Source organism: Macaca fascicularis, chromosome 3 (assembly GCF_037993035.2).
Source record: "Macaca fascicularis isolate 582-1 chromosome 3, T2T-MFA8v1.1".
Classification (NCBI taxonomy): domain Eukaryota; kingdom Metazoa; phylum Chordata; class Mammalia; order Primates; family Cercopithecidae; genus Macaca; species Macaca fascicularis.
The window spans coordinates 59,649,596-59,666,092 of NC_088377.1; the positions used below are offsets into that span (position 1 = coordinate 59,649,596).

The 16,497-nt window shown below is 45.4% G+C and overlaps 1 long non-coding RNA gene and 1 pseudogene across 1 annotated transcript; both read right to left on the bottom strand.

Moving 5' to 3' along the window:
- Positions 1-8,177: 8,177 nt before the first annotated feature.
- On the bottom strand, positions 8,178-15,797 carry LOC135969879 (uncharacterized). The gene is made up of 3 exons (XR_010585241.1): positions 15,435-15,797; positions 11,488-11,648; positions 8,178-8,229 (listed from the first exon to the last, which is right to left on the bottom strand). It is a non-coding gene; the product is annotated as an uncharacterized lncRNA (long non-coding RNA).
- LOC123572589 (U6 spliceosomal RNA) lies at positions 10,608-10,707 on the bottom strand (annotated as a pseudogene).
- Positions 15,798-16,497: the final 700 nt, after the last annotated feature.

Below are 16,497 nucleotides of genomic sequence, written 5' to 3' on the forward strand. Positions count from 1 at the left end.
GTGGTAGCTTGAGTCACTGAGGTTACTTCCTGGAAATCACCAGCATCCCATGTCCCATTGGCAAGAAGCTCAGCACTGCTCCTTGGATAACCAAACCTATGCTCAAATCCCATCTCTGTGGGTCTATTTCCTGGTACCCTTCCTAGCATCAATTGTGTATTTCTAGGAGCCCAATCAGAAAATATAAAACCACTCAAAAGTTTAAACTGAATGGGTACGGTGGCTCACACCTGTAATCCCAGCACTTTGGGAGGCCGAGGCGAGTGGATTGCTTTGAGCTCAGGAGTTGAGACCAGCCTGGGAAACATGGCGAAACCCTGTCTCTACAAAAAGCACAAAAATTAGCCAGGCGTGGTGGCACATACCTGTAATCCTAGATACTTGGGAGGCTGAGGACAGAGAATTGCTTGAGCCTTGGAAGTGGAGGTCGCAGTGAGCAGAGATTGTGCCTCTGCACTCCAGCCTCGGTGATAGACTGAGACCCAATACCAAAAAATAAATAAATAAATAAATTTAAAATAAAAAGTATTAATTATAACACAGGATCAGCATAATGAGTGACACGCTAGCACAAACTACAGACAACTCTGGAGAATACAAAACTAGCAGAGGCCAGGCATGGTGGCTCATGCCTGTAATCCCAGTAATTTGGGAAGCCTAGGTAGGAGGACTGCTTGAGGCCAGGAGTTGGAGACCAGGCTGGGCAACTTAGTGAGACCCTGTGTCTACCAAAAAAAAAAATTAGCCAGCTGTGGTGGTGGTGCACACCTGTAGTTCCAGCTACCTGGGAGTCTAGGGTGGGAGGATCCCTTGAACCTGGGAAGTCTAGGCTGCAGTGAACCAAAATCATGCCACTACACACTAGCCTGGGTGACAGAGTGAGAACCTGTCTTATGGGAGGGGAGGGGAGGGGAGGGGAGGGGAGGGGAGGGGAGGGGAGGGGAGGGGAGGGGAGGGGAGGGGAGGGGAGAATGCTAATCCCTCTATGAGACTCTCCTTTTCTCCTGCCCTCTCTGGAACCTCACTTGTCAGTTCTTCCTCCCACCTCCCTGTATCTTTAACCTATCCCCCGCTTTTAGCTCCTTCCTACCAGCATTTAAATTACTCAAACTTCTTCTATTTTAAAAAACTCTCCCTAAACTCAGTGTGTCCCCTGCTTTAGGTCTCCAGCACACCCACTGAGCCATCTGCTCCCCCTGGTGCCTTCTCCATACAGCAGCCTGAGCCATGTCTCTAATACATGAATCTCATCACGTTACTCCCCTGTGTACATCACTCTTTGGGATTAAGTCCAAACTCCTTAACAGCCCCTGCTCTAGCCTGCCTTGCAAGGCAGCCTCACTGCTTACCCCTCTCCATTTTACCTGCTATGGAGTCCAGCTGAGCCTCATCTGCCCCCTGAATGCCCACTCTCTCCCGTCTGGGAGCCTCTGAAGTGGGTGATGCCCTCTGCTTAGAATACGCTTCCCCTTAAACCTCTACTCTCTTACTGGCTAGCTTGGCTCCTCTGTCACTTGTCCGTTTTAGCACCACCTCCTCCTGGAAGCCTTCCTTGACTCCCCTGATTCTCAGGAGCACGGGAAGCGAGGTGCTCCTCCCAAAAATGAATGGAGATTAGGGAGTGTGTGTTATTCATGTTTAATTCACCAGTGCTTAGTTCAGTACCTGGCACAAAATAGTCACTCTGGTGGCCAAAGTAATGACCCACCCCCCCCATCAACTGCTCATGTCCTATGTTATACTGCATAATTACATAGGAAGGGGGAATTAAGAGTACAGATGAAATTAATGTTGCTAATCAGCCAACCTTAAAACAAGATTATCCGACAGTATCTGGGTGAGCCCATGTAATTACGAGGGTTCTTTATTTTTTTTATTTTTATTTATTTATTTTTTTTTGAGATGGAGTCTCGCTCTGTTGCCCAGGCTGGAGTGCAGTGGCTGGATCTCAGCTCACTGCAAGCTCCGCCTCCCGGGTTCACGCCATTCTCCTGCCTCAGCCTCCCCAGTAGCTGGGACTACAGGCGCCCGCCACCTCGCCCGGCTAGTTTTTTTTGTATTTTTTAGTAGAGACGGGGTTTCATCGTGTTCGCCAGGATGGTCTCGATCTCCTGACCTCGTGATCTCCTGACCTCGTGATCCGCCCGTCTCGGCCTCCCAAAGTGCTGGGATTACAGGCTTGAGCCACCGCGCCCAGCTACAAGGGTTCTTTAAATGTGGAAGAGGGAGGCAGAAGGTTAAGAACCAGAGACGGTGGACACAATGGCTCATGCCTGTATTACCAATACTTTGGGAGGCCAAGGCAGGAAAATCCCTCGAGTGCAGGAGTTCAAGGCTAGCCTTGGCAACATAGCAAGGCCCCATCTCTACAAAAAAAAAAAAAAAAAAAAAAATTAAAATTCACCGAGTGTCATGGTGCTAACCTGTAGTCCCAGCTACTGGGAAGGATGAGGTGGGAGGATGTTCCCACTTAAGCCTGGGAGTTTGAGGCTACAATGGGCCATGATTGGACCACTGAACTCCATCCTGGGTGACAGAGCCAGGTCCTGCTTCTAAAGAAAAAAACAAAAGGACATTGGAATCAGGGTCCCCTCCATCCTAAGATGCCTACAAGACATCTCTCTCTGCAAACAAGTAAACATCATCCTCCAACTCCTCACAGAGTGGAGCAGCAGGGAAACTCCCTCACCTCATTTCTGTGTGGCTTGAGAGGCCTGACAGCTCAATAACCAGCTCCTTGCTGATGAACCAATCGGGAAATGGCTCTAGTTGAGCTAAGGAGAATTAGGTTCCTTCTTTTGGTTCTCAATAGGCAGGGTAGGGGCCAGGCATGGTAACTCATACCTGTAATCCTTGCACTTCGGGAGGCCAAAGTGAGAGGATTGCTTGAGGCCAGGAGCTCAAAACCAGCCTGAGCAACACAGCAGGACCCAGGTGGCACACACCTGTGGTCCCTACTACTTGGTAGGATGAGGTGGGAGGACTGATCACTTGATCCCAGGAGTTTCAGTCTGCAGTGAGCCATGATCATACGAGGCACTCCAGCCTGGCTGACAGAGCCAGACCGTGTCTCAAAACGTAAAAGAGACTATAGGCAGGCAACAACACATCTGGTTAATTTTTAAATATTCTGTAGAGATGAGGTCTTGCTAGGTTGGTCTAAAACTCCTGGCAACAGGCTGGACATAGTGGCTCATGCCTCTAATCCCAGCACTTTGGGCAGCTGAGGCGGTGGGGGGGGGATCACCTGAAGTCAGAAGTTTGAGACCAGCCTGACCAACAAGGCAAAACTCCGTCTCTACTAAAAATACAAAAATTAGTTGGGCAGTAGTGGCGTGTACCTGTAATCCCAGCTACTCAAGAGGCTGAGGCAGGAGAATCGCTTGAACCTGGGAGGTGAAGGCTGCAGTCTGCTGAGATTGCACCACTGCACTCCACCCTGGGCAACACAGTGAGATTCTGTTTCAAAAACAAACAAACAAACAAACAAAACCTCCTGGCATCAAGAGATCTTCCTGTCTCAGCATCCAAATGCCCTGGGATTATATTTTTTGTTTACTATAATTGAAAACACTTGCTCTTATACTACTTTAAGGTACAAATAAAAAAAAAAACAGATAATAACAAATGTTGGTGAAGACCAGGAACAGTGGCTCAGCCTGTAATTCCAGAAGTTTGGGAGGCTGAGGTGGGCAGATCACTTGAGGCCAGGAGTAAGAGACCAGCCTGGGCAACATGGTAAAACCGAATCACTACAAAAAAATATAAAAATTAGCCAGGCATGATGGCACGTACCTATAATTCCCAGCTACTCAGGAGGCTGAGATGAGAGGATCATTTGTGCCTGGGAGGTCAAGGCTTCAGTGAACTGTGATGGCATCACTGTGCTGCAGCCTGAGAGACAGAGCAAGCCCCTGTCTGGAAAAAAAATAATGTCAGTGAAGATGTGGAGGAATTGGAACCCACATACATTACTGGTGGGAACATAAAATCGTGTAACCACTTTGTTTGGGTATTTCTTTTCTTGTCTATTTTAATTGGATTTTTTTTTTTTTTTTAAATCAAGACAGGGTCTCACTGTCTTGCCGAGGCTGGTCTTGAACTTGTGGACTCAAGCCATAGTCTCAACTGAGCCTCCTGAGTAGCAGGGATTATAGGTGTGAGCCATTGCACCCAACTGGTGTAGTCACTTTAGAAAACAGTCTGGCAGTTTCTCAAAAGGCTAAATGTAAAATAAATGCAACAGTTTCACTCCTAGGCATATATCCCAGAGAAATAAAAATACATATCCACACAAAAACTTGTACAGCAATCTCCATAGCAGCATAATAGCCAACACGTGGAAACAACCCAAATGTCCACCAACTGATAAATGGATCATCAAAATGCAGTGTGTCTCTACCATGGAATATTATTCAGCCATAGAAAAAATGAAATACTGATTCACCCTATGACATAAAGGAACTTTGAAAACATTGTGCTAAGAGGGAAAAAAGCCACAAAAGAACACCTATTGTACAATTCTATTTGTCCAGATTAGGTAAACCTATAGTGACAGAAAATGAATCCATGGTTGCCTAAGGCTGGGGGCAAAGGCAGGTTGGGGGAGTAGGAGGTAATGGCTAAGGGGTGCAGATTTCTCTATAGAGTAACGAACGGTTCTAAAAGTGACTGTGGTGATCGATGCACAGCTCTGTGAATATTCTAAAACATTCTGAATTGCAGATTTCGATAAATTGAATGGTATGTGAATCATATTTTAATAAAGTTATTATTTAAAAACATAATAATAAGGGGCTGGGCACAGGTGGTCATGCCTGCCTGTAATCCCAGGACTTTGGAAGGCTGAGGCAGGAGGATCACTCGAGGTCGGGAATTTGAGACCAGCCTGAGCAACCTAGCAAGATCCCATCTCTACGGGAAAAAAAAAAAAAAAAAAAAACATAAAAAATTAGCTGGGCATGGCGGCACATGTCTGTAGTCTCAGCTACTTGAGAGACTGAGGTGGGAGGATTGCTTGAGCCCAGGAATTTGCGGCTGTAGTGAACCATGATCATGTCACTGTACTGCAGCCTGGGACACAGAGCAAGACCTTGTCTCTAAAAAGGAAAGAAAAGAAATGCAAGTTTTTGTCACTTTGTGAGTATAGCCAAGTTTGAGGAGAAATAGACAAGAATAAAAGAGGACTGAATAATGAGAGTTTAAGTGGCTGATTAGGCCCAGTTGCTAGTAAAGTGGCTTCTGAAAAATTCATTAGTAAAGCTATAGCTCTAGGGACAGTCATGCAGTCAAACAATGAATGCTAAATTCATTACAAATGCCCATGGTCTTTCGTTACATGCCTTCTAGTGAAAAATTCCTAAGTACCTGAATAGCAAATCTGCAATGATAGCAGTTGTTTATTAAAGACTAAAAAAAAGAATGACAAAGTTATTCATGATAAAGAAGTTCTAATTTTGCATTTGTTCAAGTATTGATTAGGTTTAACCAATATGAAACCAATCTTGGATAAACTGCAAACAACATAATTTCATTTTCTCATTCACAATTTCATTTTCTCATTATCAAAACTGATTAGGTAGTCTAATGTCAATTCTGATCTTATTAAAAACTGATCAGATAAAAATTATGGAATGATGAAACCAGTAAGATGTTACAACCTGTACCAAGGAGAATTCCAAAACCCACACATATCTGAGACCATCAAGTATGAGGAAATATATTTGATTACTATAATTAAAATAAACTGATTATATAGCCAACAACAATTGGGCAGGGGTCCCCTCATCCACAGCCACACAAACCCAATCACGTGGCTATACAGTTGCAAGGCCTCCACAGCCTAGAAGGGACTGGTCTGACTTGAAATTTCATTTTATTTGTATTTGTATTTTGAGACAGGGTCCCACTCTGTCACCCAGGCTGGAGTGCAGTGGTAAAATCATAGCTCACTGCAGCCTCGTTTAACTGAACTCAAGAGATCATCCTGCCTCAGCCTACCTCTACCTGGGAATAAAAGCAAGTGCCACCATGTTAGGCTATTTTTTTAAAAATTTTTCTAAAGAGAGAAGTCTTGCTATGTTGCCCAAGCTGGCTTCAAACTCCTAGCCTCAAGAGATCTGCCCACCTTGGCCTCCTGAGTAACTGGGGTGATAGGTACACAGCACCATGCTCAGCTGTATTTATTTTACTTTATTAAATTTCTTTATTTTTGTAGAGAGGAGGTCTTGCTATGTTGCTCAGGCTGCTCTCAAACTCCTGGGCCTTAAAACACACACTCCCATCTCTGCCTCTCAAAGTGTTGGAACTATAGGTGTGAGCCACTGCACCTGGTCTGACTTGAGATTTCTTTCATGTAGCATCCTTTACTTGGTAGGATTGAGAAAGGAAGCAGTGTTTTTAAAAATTACTTAATAATTCAATTAGAATCAAGCTCAACCTTGACTCCTGCCTTATCTCACAGCCCACATCCAGTCTCTCAGGAAATCCTATTGGCTGACTTCAACATCTATCCAGGTTCTGACCATCTCTCACCACGGCCATGACCCTGGTCAGGACCACTACCATCTCCCACCTGGATGCTGCCACAGTTTGGCCCCCATGCTTCTACCCAAATCTTCCCACAGTCTTTCTCAACTCAGCAGCCAGGGGGTGCTTTTAAATCAGGAGACAGATCAAGTCGCCTCTCTACGCAGAACGCTCCTGCAGTTCCCATTTCAGTCAGAGTAAAAGTCAAAGCCTCAGCAATAGCCTCCCAGGGCTTACACAATCTATACTGATCACCGCCTGGCAACTCTGGCCTCCTCCCTTACTTCTCTCCCTCTCTCTCTCTGCTGCACTGGCCTCCTTCCAGAGCCTCGGACTCACCAGGGAGTTTCCTAATGCCTTTATCCTGTTGATTCAGCCTACAGTGCTCTTCCCTCAGCACCTTGGCCAGCTCCATCACCTGCTTCAAGCTTTTGCTCAATTTTCACTAATGAGGTCAACCCTCACCACTCTTTTTCCTCCCTTCCTCCCTCCCTCCCTCCCTCCCTCCCTCCTTCCCTCCTTCTTTCCTTCCTTCCTTCCCTCCCTCTTTTCTTTCTCTCTTTTCTCTTTCTTTCTTTCTTGAAAGAGAGTCTTGCTCTATTGCCCAGGCTGGAGTATAGTGGCTCAATCACAGCTCACAGTAACCTCAACCTCCCAGACTTAAAACAATCCTCCCACCTCAGCCTCCCTAGGAGCTGAGACTACAAGTGCATGCCACAACATCTGGCTACTTTTTTTTTTTTTCCCCCAATAAGAAGTCTCACTATGTTGCCCAGGCTTGTCATAAATTCCTGGGCTCAAGTGATGCTCCCATCTCAGCCTCCCAAAGTGCTGAGATTACAGGTGTGAGCAACTGCCCCTGGCTCATGTTCATTTCTTCTTGCTGCTGCAACAAACTACCCTATATTTAGTGCCTTAAAACACCACAAATCTACCCTATTATAGTTCTGGGAACCAGAAGCCCAAACTAGGCCTATTAAGGCTAAAGTCAAGGTGTAAGAGGGGCAGCATTGCTTCTGGAGGCTCTAGAGAGAATGTGCTCCCTTGCCTTTTCCAGTTTCTAGAAGCCACCCCATTCCTTGACTCACCTTGAAGATGGCCCCAACTCCATCTTGAAGGCCAGAACTGCAACATCTTCAAATCTCCCTCTCTGACCTCTTCTTCCATCATCACATCTTCTTCTCTATTTCTGAGAACTAACGAAATATTATGCTTGATGTTACTGTGATCACCATACCTATTCCAAACTATTTGACAAGGACAGTGATGCATGATAACATCAAAAGATTAGAAACTGTAATGAGGTCTCTCGGGCAAAATTCCGTACAAGCAAATTACTGTCTCTCCAAAGCATTCCCCCCACACTTAATTCACCACTCCCTGAACAAAATGTGCCATCTTCATTGTCCAGGTCTTTACAGTGCTGGTTTCTCTGCCTGAGCAGCTCACTCCATCCCATCCCTCCGCCTCCCCCTTCCCTCTCCACTCTCATACAAATCTTCCTCATCTTTCAGGACCTGGCTTCAATGTCACCTTAACTGGAAGCTTCTCTCACCCTCCAGAAGTGCTTTCCATGCACTTGATGCATGCACTCTTATTTGATCATTTTTTAGTTATAGTCCAAGTCTTTTTGTACCTGAATAAGATGTTGCTCAGTCAGTCTCTCTTACTGGACTCTGAAGTCTTTCATGGTAGATTCAGCTGGAAGTGACAAAAAGGCATTCTTTAAAAAAAAAAAAAAAAAAAAAAAGGAGGAATGAAACAGAAAGACATCAGTACTTAAAAGTTTTAAATGGTATGTGAAAAGAAAACAAAATTCAAGGGCTTCTAGGAAAAACGTAGGCAGGACGGTGTTAGTGGGAAATATGATAAAGGGTTAATTTTTTTTTTTTTTTTTTTTTTTTGAGACGGAGTCTCGCTCTGTCGCCCAGGCTGGAGTGCAGTGGCCAGATCCCAGCTCACTGCAAGCTCTGCCTCCCAGGTTTACGCCATTCTCCTGTCTCAGCCTTCCGAGTAGCTGGGACGACAGGGCCCGCCACCTCGCCTAGCTAGTTTTTCGTATTTTTTTTAGTAGAGACGGGGTTTCACCGTGTTAGCCAGGATGGTCTCGATCTCCTGACCTCGTGATCCGCCCGTCTTGGCCTCCCAAAGTGCTGGGATTACAGGCTTGAGCCACCGCGCCCGGCCAAGGGTTAATTTTTATCTTATTTTATTTTATTCTTTGAAAAAGGGTTTTGCTGTATTGCGTGGGCTGGACTGCAGTGGTATAATGACAGCTCACTGCAGCCTCTACCTCCAGGACTACAGCAATCTTCCCACCTAATTTTTGTTTTATTTAAGAAACACAGTCTTACTCTGTTACCAAAGCTGGAGTGAAGTGGTATGATCATAGCTGACTGCAGCCTCAACCTCCTAGGCTCGAGTGATCCTCCAGTCTCAGCCTCCCTCATGTAGCTGGGACTACAGGGGTGCACTGCAATGTCCAGCTCATTTTTAAAAAATTTTTAATAGAAACAAAGTGTCACTATGTTGGCCAGGCTGGTGATGATCTCCTAACCTCAAGCTGTTCTTCCACCTCAGCTGTCCAAAGTGTTGGGGTTACAGGTGTGAGCTGCTACACCTGGCTGAGGGGGTTAATTTTTAATTATCTAAAGAGCTCAAAGCAAATATTAGAAGGAGCCTCAATGCCTACAGTGGCTGACTGGTAAATTGTGATACATCTATATAATAAAATATTATGCAACCATGAAAGGACTAAGATAGATCAACAGGTATTGGCATAGATGTCCACAAAGAAAACGTGAAGTGATGTCCAATTTGGCCCATTTTTGCAACAGCAATTATTTCCTCAGATAAAATTGTGGGTCTAAAGAGTGAAGGAAATTTTTCACTTCTTTATTTAAAAGTATTTACTATTTTAAAAAATAATCAAATTAGTAAAAGACACATTAAGCCTATAAATAAAGGGAAAAGACACAGCCCAAGCATGGTGGCTCACACTTATAATACCAGCACTTTGGGAGGGGGCGGTAGGAGGATCGCTCAAAGCCAGGAATTCCAGAACAGCCTGGGAAACATAGCAAGAACTCGTCTCTACTAAAAATCAAAAAAATTAGCCAGGTATGGGTGCATGTGCCTATAGTCTCAGCAACTGAGGTGGAAGGATCACTTGAGCCCAGGAGGTCAAGGCTGCAGTGAGTCAAGACTGTGCCACTACACTCAATTCTTGGCGATAGGTTGAGACTTGGTCTCAAAAATAAAAAAAGGACAATGAAGAAATAAAGCCGATAAGCTAACATAAGGAAAGATATTAAAATATGACAAATAAAAATAAATATTAGGTCTTTTATTTACTAAAAATAGTCAAACAAAAAAATAACTTGTTAAATTATAATACCCTGTGCTGGCAAAGGTGCAATGAAATGTGCATTTTCTTTTTTTTTTTTTGAGACGGAATCTCACTCTATCGCCAGGCTGGAGTGCAGTGGCGCGATCTCAGCTCACTGCAACTTCCACCTCCTGGGTTCAAGCGATGCTCCTGCCTCAGCCTCTCAAGTACCTGGGACTACAGGCGCAGGCCACCACACTCAGCCAATTTTTGTATTTTTAGTAGAGAGGAGGTTTCACCATGTTGGCCAGGATGGTCTTGATCTCTTGACCTCGTGATCCACCCACCTCAGCCTACCAAAGTGCTGGGATTACAGGCATGAGCCACTGCGCCTGGCCTGAAATGGACAATTTTTTTAATACTATTAGTGGTGTTTAAACTGTATATAAAGCCTTCCAGAGTAAAGCTTGGCAGACAATGATAATATAGACAATGACTCCCTATACTGCCTCCTCCAACTCCTAGCCTCAAGCAATCCTCCCCCGACCTCAGCCTCCCAAAGTGTTGAAATTATAGGCAGACAGCCGCCATGCCTGAAAGCTCGACAATTTACATTAAGTGTAATAAGAATGCTCATGCCCTTCACAGTAATTTCACTTCTGGAAATACCATCTTTGGATATAATTCAACATAAACAAAAGTTCATATGTACCCAGTGAAAATCTGGGAGTAATTTTTTTCTCTTTTTTAAAAAAATATGGAATGCTTCACAAATTTGCATGTCTTTCTTGCACAGAGGCCATGCCAATCTCTCCATTGTTCCAACTTTAGTATATGTGCTACCAAAGCAAGCATGAGTAATTTAAGATAGAGTGGTTACATGGAATAAGGCAGACTTACGGGAAATTAAAAAATCTGTTGTATTTATAGGCACCTAGTAACAGCTCAGTAAATATTAGCTGCTACTTTTATTATTTTTATGGTAATTCCACTCAATTAAAAACTATCATTAAAAATTACCATTGTCATAGAACATAATGCATCCTACAGTATAATTGTAAAAACAGATATAATTTGTCCCTTGGTATATGGGGGGGATTAGTTCCAGCTCCCCCATTTCTGTGTACACCATAATCCACCCATACTTAAGTTTTCGAAGTCAGTCCTGTGGAATCCACATACAGGAAAAATGAGAAATTAGTGCGGTGTGGTGACAAGCACCTGTAGTGCCAGCTACTTGTGAAGCTGAGACAGGAGGATTGCTTGAGCCCAGGAAGTTGTGGTTGCAGAGAGCCTTAACTACACCACTGCACTCCAGTCTGGGCAACAGAGTGAGATAGAAGGTTGATTTTTTAATAGAATTTTTCTGTTCACTTGAAGATACGGCCAGGACTGTGCCACATGAAAATTCTTCATAAAATAATTATCTCATCCAATTAATGTTGGAATTGGGAACAGAAAATGTTTGGGTGACTATTTATTCCTTCACTTGCTGTTATATAAAATATTGCCAGTGGGCATTTAACAACCAAAAGTGTCATCTCTGAGCTACTCACAGTGAAAGGTGATGTCTGGGGCCCAGGTGTGTTGAGGTCCCCATGTCTGGGCTATGGGTGCTGAGTGGGACTTACTTGTCCATCCGTTTTCTATATTCCAGCACTGGGAAACTTGGGTTTATCCATCTTGATAAGAGGTCACTTAAATTCCACTTGGCAAGAACCACAAATGGAAGAAAGGCCATGAAACCACAGGCTTGCCCTTGTTCTCAAGGGAATCTTCAGCTTAGCTGGTTCTATAAAAGAGGAATCACATTGTTGAAAACTCACCACAGGTCGGGTAAGGTGGTCCATACCTATAATCCCAGCCCATTGGGAGACTAAGGCAGGAGGATCCCGTGAGGCCAGAAGTTCAAGAGCAGCCTGGGCAACACAGTGAACCCTCATCTCTATGAAAAATTAGAAAATGAGCTGGTGCGGTGGCACATTCCTATAGTCCCAGCTACTTTGGAGGTTGAAGTGGGAGGATGGAAGTAGAAGCTGCAGAAGTGGAAGCTGCAGTCAGCTCTCTCTCTCTCTCTCTCTCTCTCGTCCCAGTCTGCCCAGCCTGGACTAGTGAAAAGTCTTCTGGTTACAGAAGAGGTATGCTCTTTTTTAGGACAGGGAGGGACCAGCAAGCTTGTTCACAGCCTTTCCCTCATCCTCTGCTTAGTTTTCCAAGAACATTTATGTGGAAAGGCAGTCTCTAGGGAAAAGACCTAAATCATCAGGTTACCAAAGGAGAAATATGCCTCCTTTGTCAATTAATAAATGGAATGCCTGCCTTAAAAATCAGGGAGTTCTGCTAGGATGATTGATTCACTCCCTACGACCCTGACCTATGCAGGGAATGTAAAAACCTGGAGTTTGGGGACCTATAATATTGAAGGCCACATTGCAGATGTGGAGACCTTGCCAAAGTACAGCCTTTCCACAAGGCACTACCAAACACCAGCTGGATGTCTCCATGGGGCACCACCGTATCTCTGGCTCTCATTTCCCCCGGAGATGCTCTATTCCAGCCTTCTCTTACATTTTGTATCCCGCACAGTTCCTGGCATGAGGACTCACAACATAGCAGGCTGCTGAGTTAATGGTGACCTACTGCAGATCCAATTTGAGATTCCAGCAGGGTGCTTTGTGTTTGAGAAATCAAAGGGGGAGAGAATAGACCCAGCCTGGCGCTGGCCAGCTTAGCAGTCTGAAGATATAAGCTGCTCAAACTGACTATAGTGCCTCTGATTTTCTGAGTCTGCCCTTGCTCCTAGGGCTCTTTGGATGAAATTAATTTCTCCTCGTTGAAGAAATGGCTTGCTAGAATATAAAAAATTTAAAGAAGAAAAAATATTAAAATAAAATTTTATCCTAAAGAGCACTCAAAAGCACACTCCTACTAATGCTGGATCTATTTCTCTCTCTCTTGCTTTTTTTTTTTGTTTTTTCCTAAGATACAGTCTCACTCTGTCACTCAGACTGGAGTGCAGTGGCAAGATCACCGCTTACTGCAGTTTTGAACTCCTGGGCTCGAGCTATCCTCCCACTTCACTCTCCCGAGTAGCTGGGATTACAGGTGCATGCCACCATGCCTGGCTAATTTTTAAATTTTTTTAGAGAGGGGGTCTCACTATGTGGCCCAGACTGGTCTTGAACTCCTGGGTCAAACTAATCCTTCCGCCTTGGCCTTCCAAAGTGCTGGGATTATAGGTTTTAGCCACTGCGCCCAGTCTATTTATCTTTCTATAACTCATATATTAAATCTTCCTCCTTAAATCACCTCATACCCACCCATCTACAGGAACAGCAAACACAGATCTCAGCGGGTCAGGCAACCTACATGAGGGAAGGAGGCCGGAGTTAACGTGGGAGACCGGGGGAAACTGTAGCAAACTATAAAGTACTCACTTCAACAGTTCTTCAACACTGTGATGGTCAAACCAAACACAGAAACAGGAAGCCCAGTTCAGTCACCAGCAGGCAACGTGGGATATTTCATCAACATGCTACAGGGCAAACTGCTTAGGATGAATGACCTGGTCTCCACCAACCTGCTCTTCAAGTCCAGCCGCTCCTGCCCAAGTCCCTATACTCTACTGACAGGACACACATTCACAGTACTCTCCTGACACTCTGCTTGTTCATTCATTCTTTTTTTTTCCCCCCAACAAATATTTCTTTTTTCTTTTTCTCTTTTCTTTTTTTTTTTTTTTACTTTTTTTGAGACAGAGTCACACAGGCTGAGGTACAGTGAGGTGATTATGGCTCACCACAGCTTCCATCACCTGGGCTGGCTCACCGCAGCTTCCATCTTCTGGGCTCAAGTGATCCTCCCACCTCAGCCTCCCAAGTAGTTGAGATTACAGCCATGTAACACCACACCTAGCTAAGTTTATTAATTTTTCTTTTTTTTTTTCCCAGACAGAGTCTTGCTCTGTCGCCCAGGCTAGATGGAGTGCAGCAGCATGATCTCGGCTCACTGCAACCTCTGCCTCCTGGGTTTAAGTGATTCCCTTTCTTCAACCTCCCGAGTAGCTGGGATTACAGGTGTGTGTCACCATGCCCGACTAATTCTTATAGTTTCAGTAGAGATGGGGTCTCACCATGTTCGCCAGGCTGGTCTTGAACTCCTGACCTCAGGTGATCTGCATACCTTAGCCTACCAAAGTGCTGGGATTACACACGTGAGCCACCATGCCCGGCCAGTTTATTATTTTTTGTAGAGACAGGGTCTCACTATGTTTCCCAGGCTGGCCTTGAATTCCTAGGCACAAGCAATCCTCTGGCCCCCACCTCCCAAAGTGCTGGGATTACAGGCTTAAGCCAACACATCAGGCCCTAACAAACACTTCTTGAGCTCCTACTACATACCAGGCACTATAATAGGTGCCCAAGGAAGCGCAGTGAACAAGGTATAAGAGTTTCTGCCCTTGGCCGGGAGCGGTGGCTCATGCCTGTAATCCCAGCACTTTGGGAGGCCGAAGCAGGTGAATCACTTGAGGTCAGGAGTTCGTGACCAGCCTTACTAACATGGTGAAACCCCGTCTCTGTACTAAAAGTACAGAAATTAGCGGGCCATGATTGTGCATGCCTGCAATCCCAGTAACTCAGGAGGCTCAGGCAGGAGAATCGCTTGAACCTGGGAGGTGGAGGTTGCAGTGAGCTGAGGTCGCGGCACTGCACTCCAGCCTGGGCAACAAGAGTGAAACTCTGTCTCAGAAAAAAAAAAAAAAAAAGAAAAGAAAAGAAAAAGAGTTTCTGCCCTCACAGAGCTTATAGGGTAGCAGGAAATTGATAGAGTTTGAATGTTTGTCTCCTTCAAATCTCATATTGAAATTAAATCCCTAATGTTGGAGGTGGTGCCTTGTGGGAGGTGTGTGGGTCATGGGGACAGATCCCTCATGAATGGCTTGGTGCCCTCCCCATGGTAATGAGTGAGTTCTCTCTCTACTAGTTCATGTGAGAGCTGATTGTTTAAAGAGCCTGGCACCTCCTCCCCTCTCCCTTGCTCTTTCTTCTCAACAAGTGACATGCCGGCTCCTCCTTCACCTTCCGCCAGGAAAGGAAGCCTCCTGAGGTCCTCACCAGTGGATGCTGGTACTATGCTTTTTTTTTTCTGAGACAGGGTCTCACTCTGAGACTCAGGCTAGAGAGCAGTGGTGTAATTATGGCTCACTGCAACACTGACATCCTGGGCTAAAGAGATCTTTTTACCTTAGACTCCCAAGTAGCTGAAACCACAGGCATGCATCAGTACACTATCATGCCTGGCTATTTTTTTTTTTTCATTTTTACTACAGGTAAGATCTCACCATGTTTCCCAGGCTGGTTTCAAACTTCTGGGCTCAAGCAATCCTCCTGCCTCAGTATCCCAAAGTGCTGGGATTACAGGTGTGGGCCACTGTGCCCGGCCTGGCACCATGCTACTTGTATAGTCTGCAGGACTGTGAGCCAAATAAACCTTTTTTCTTTATAAACTACCCAGCCTGAGGTATTTCCTTATAGCAATGAAAAATGGACTAATCTAGGAATCATAGGCCAACACTTACCAGACTGTGATGAGCACATGACAGAAGTTCAGAGTGGGACTGAAACGCTCCCAAGGGGCTTCTTGTTGCATCACAGAGAGTGGGGTGAGACATCTCGGCTGAGGCTAAAGATGAGCAACGATGAGAGTGAAAGAGTGATGATGGGGGTAGGGAGAGGGTTTCCTGCAGGACCAGTAAAGTCCCCCAAGGAAACTGACATTCCGTGTGGCTGGAGGGTAAGGGATATGGGGAAGGTGGTGCGGGATAAAACTGGGAAGGTGAGCGGAAACCAGCTCTTACCAGGTCCTGTTGCCAAATTAGTTTGACTCTGTCTTAAAGGCAATGGGCAGTCACCAGCAGGTTTTAATCAAGGACTATTTTTTTTTTTTTTTTTTTGAGACGGAGTCTGGCTCTGTTGCCCAGGCTGGAGTGCAGTGGCCGGATCTCAGCTCACTGCAAGCCCCGCCTCCCGGGTTCACGCCATTCTCCTGCCTCAGCCTTCCAAGTAGCTGGGAGTACAGGCGCCCGCCACCTCACCCGGCTAATTTTTTTTTTTTTTTTGTATTTTAGTAGAGACGGGGTTTCACCGTGTTAGCCAGGATGGTCTCGATCTCCTGAACTTGTGATCCGCCCGTCTCGGCCTCCCAAAGTGCTGGGATTACAGGCTTGAGCCACTGCGCCCGGCCTCAAGGACTATTTTGACCCAAATTTGCCTTTTAGGATAATTCTTCTGGCTTCTGTGAACAGGATGAAGTGAGCAAGCCTAGAAGTCAGGAAGACAACTGGAGGCCTTCACAATAAACTAGTGTAAAAGAGAACAGGGCCAAGCACAGTGGCTCCTGCCTGTAATCTCAAAACTTGGGAAGTCCAAGGTGGGCAGATGGCTTGAGCCCAGCAGTTTGAGACCAGCCTGAGCAATGTGGTGAAACCACATTTCTACAAAAAACACAAAAATTAGCTAGGCATGGTGGCTTATACCTGTGGTCCCAGCTACCCCGGAGGCTGAGGCAGGAGGATAGCTCGAGCCCGGGAGGTTGAGACTGCAGTGAGCCGAGATCACCCCACTGTGCTCCAGCCTGGGCAA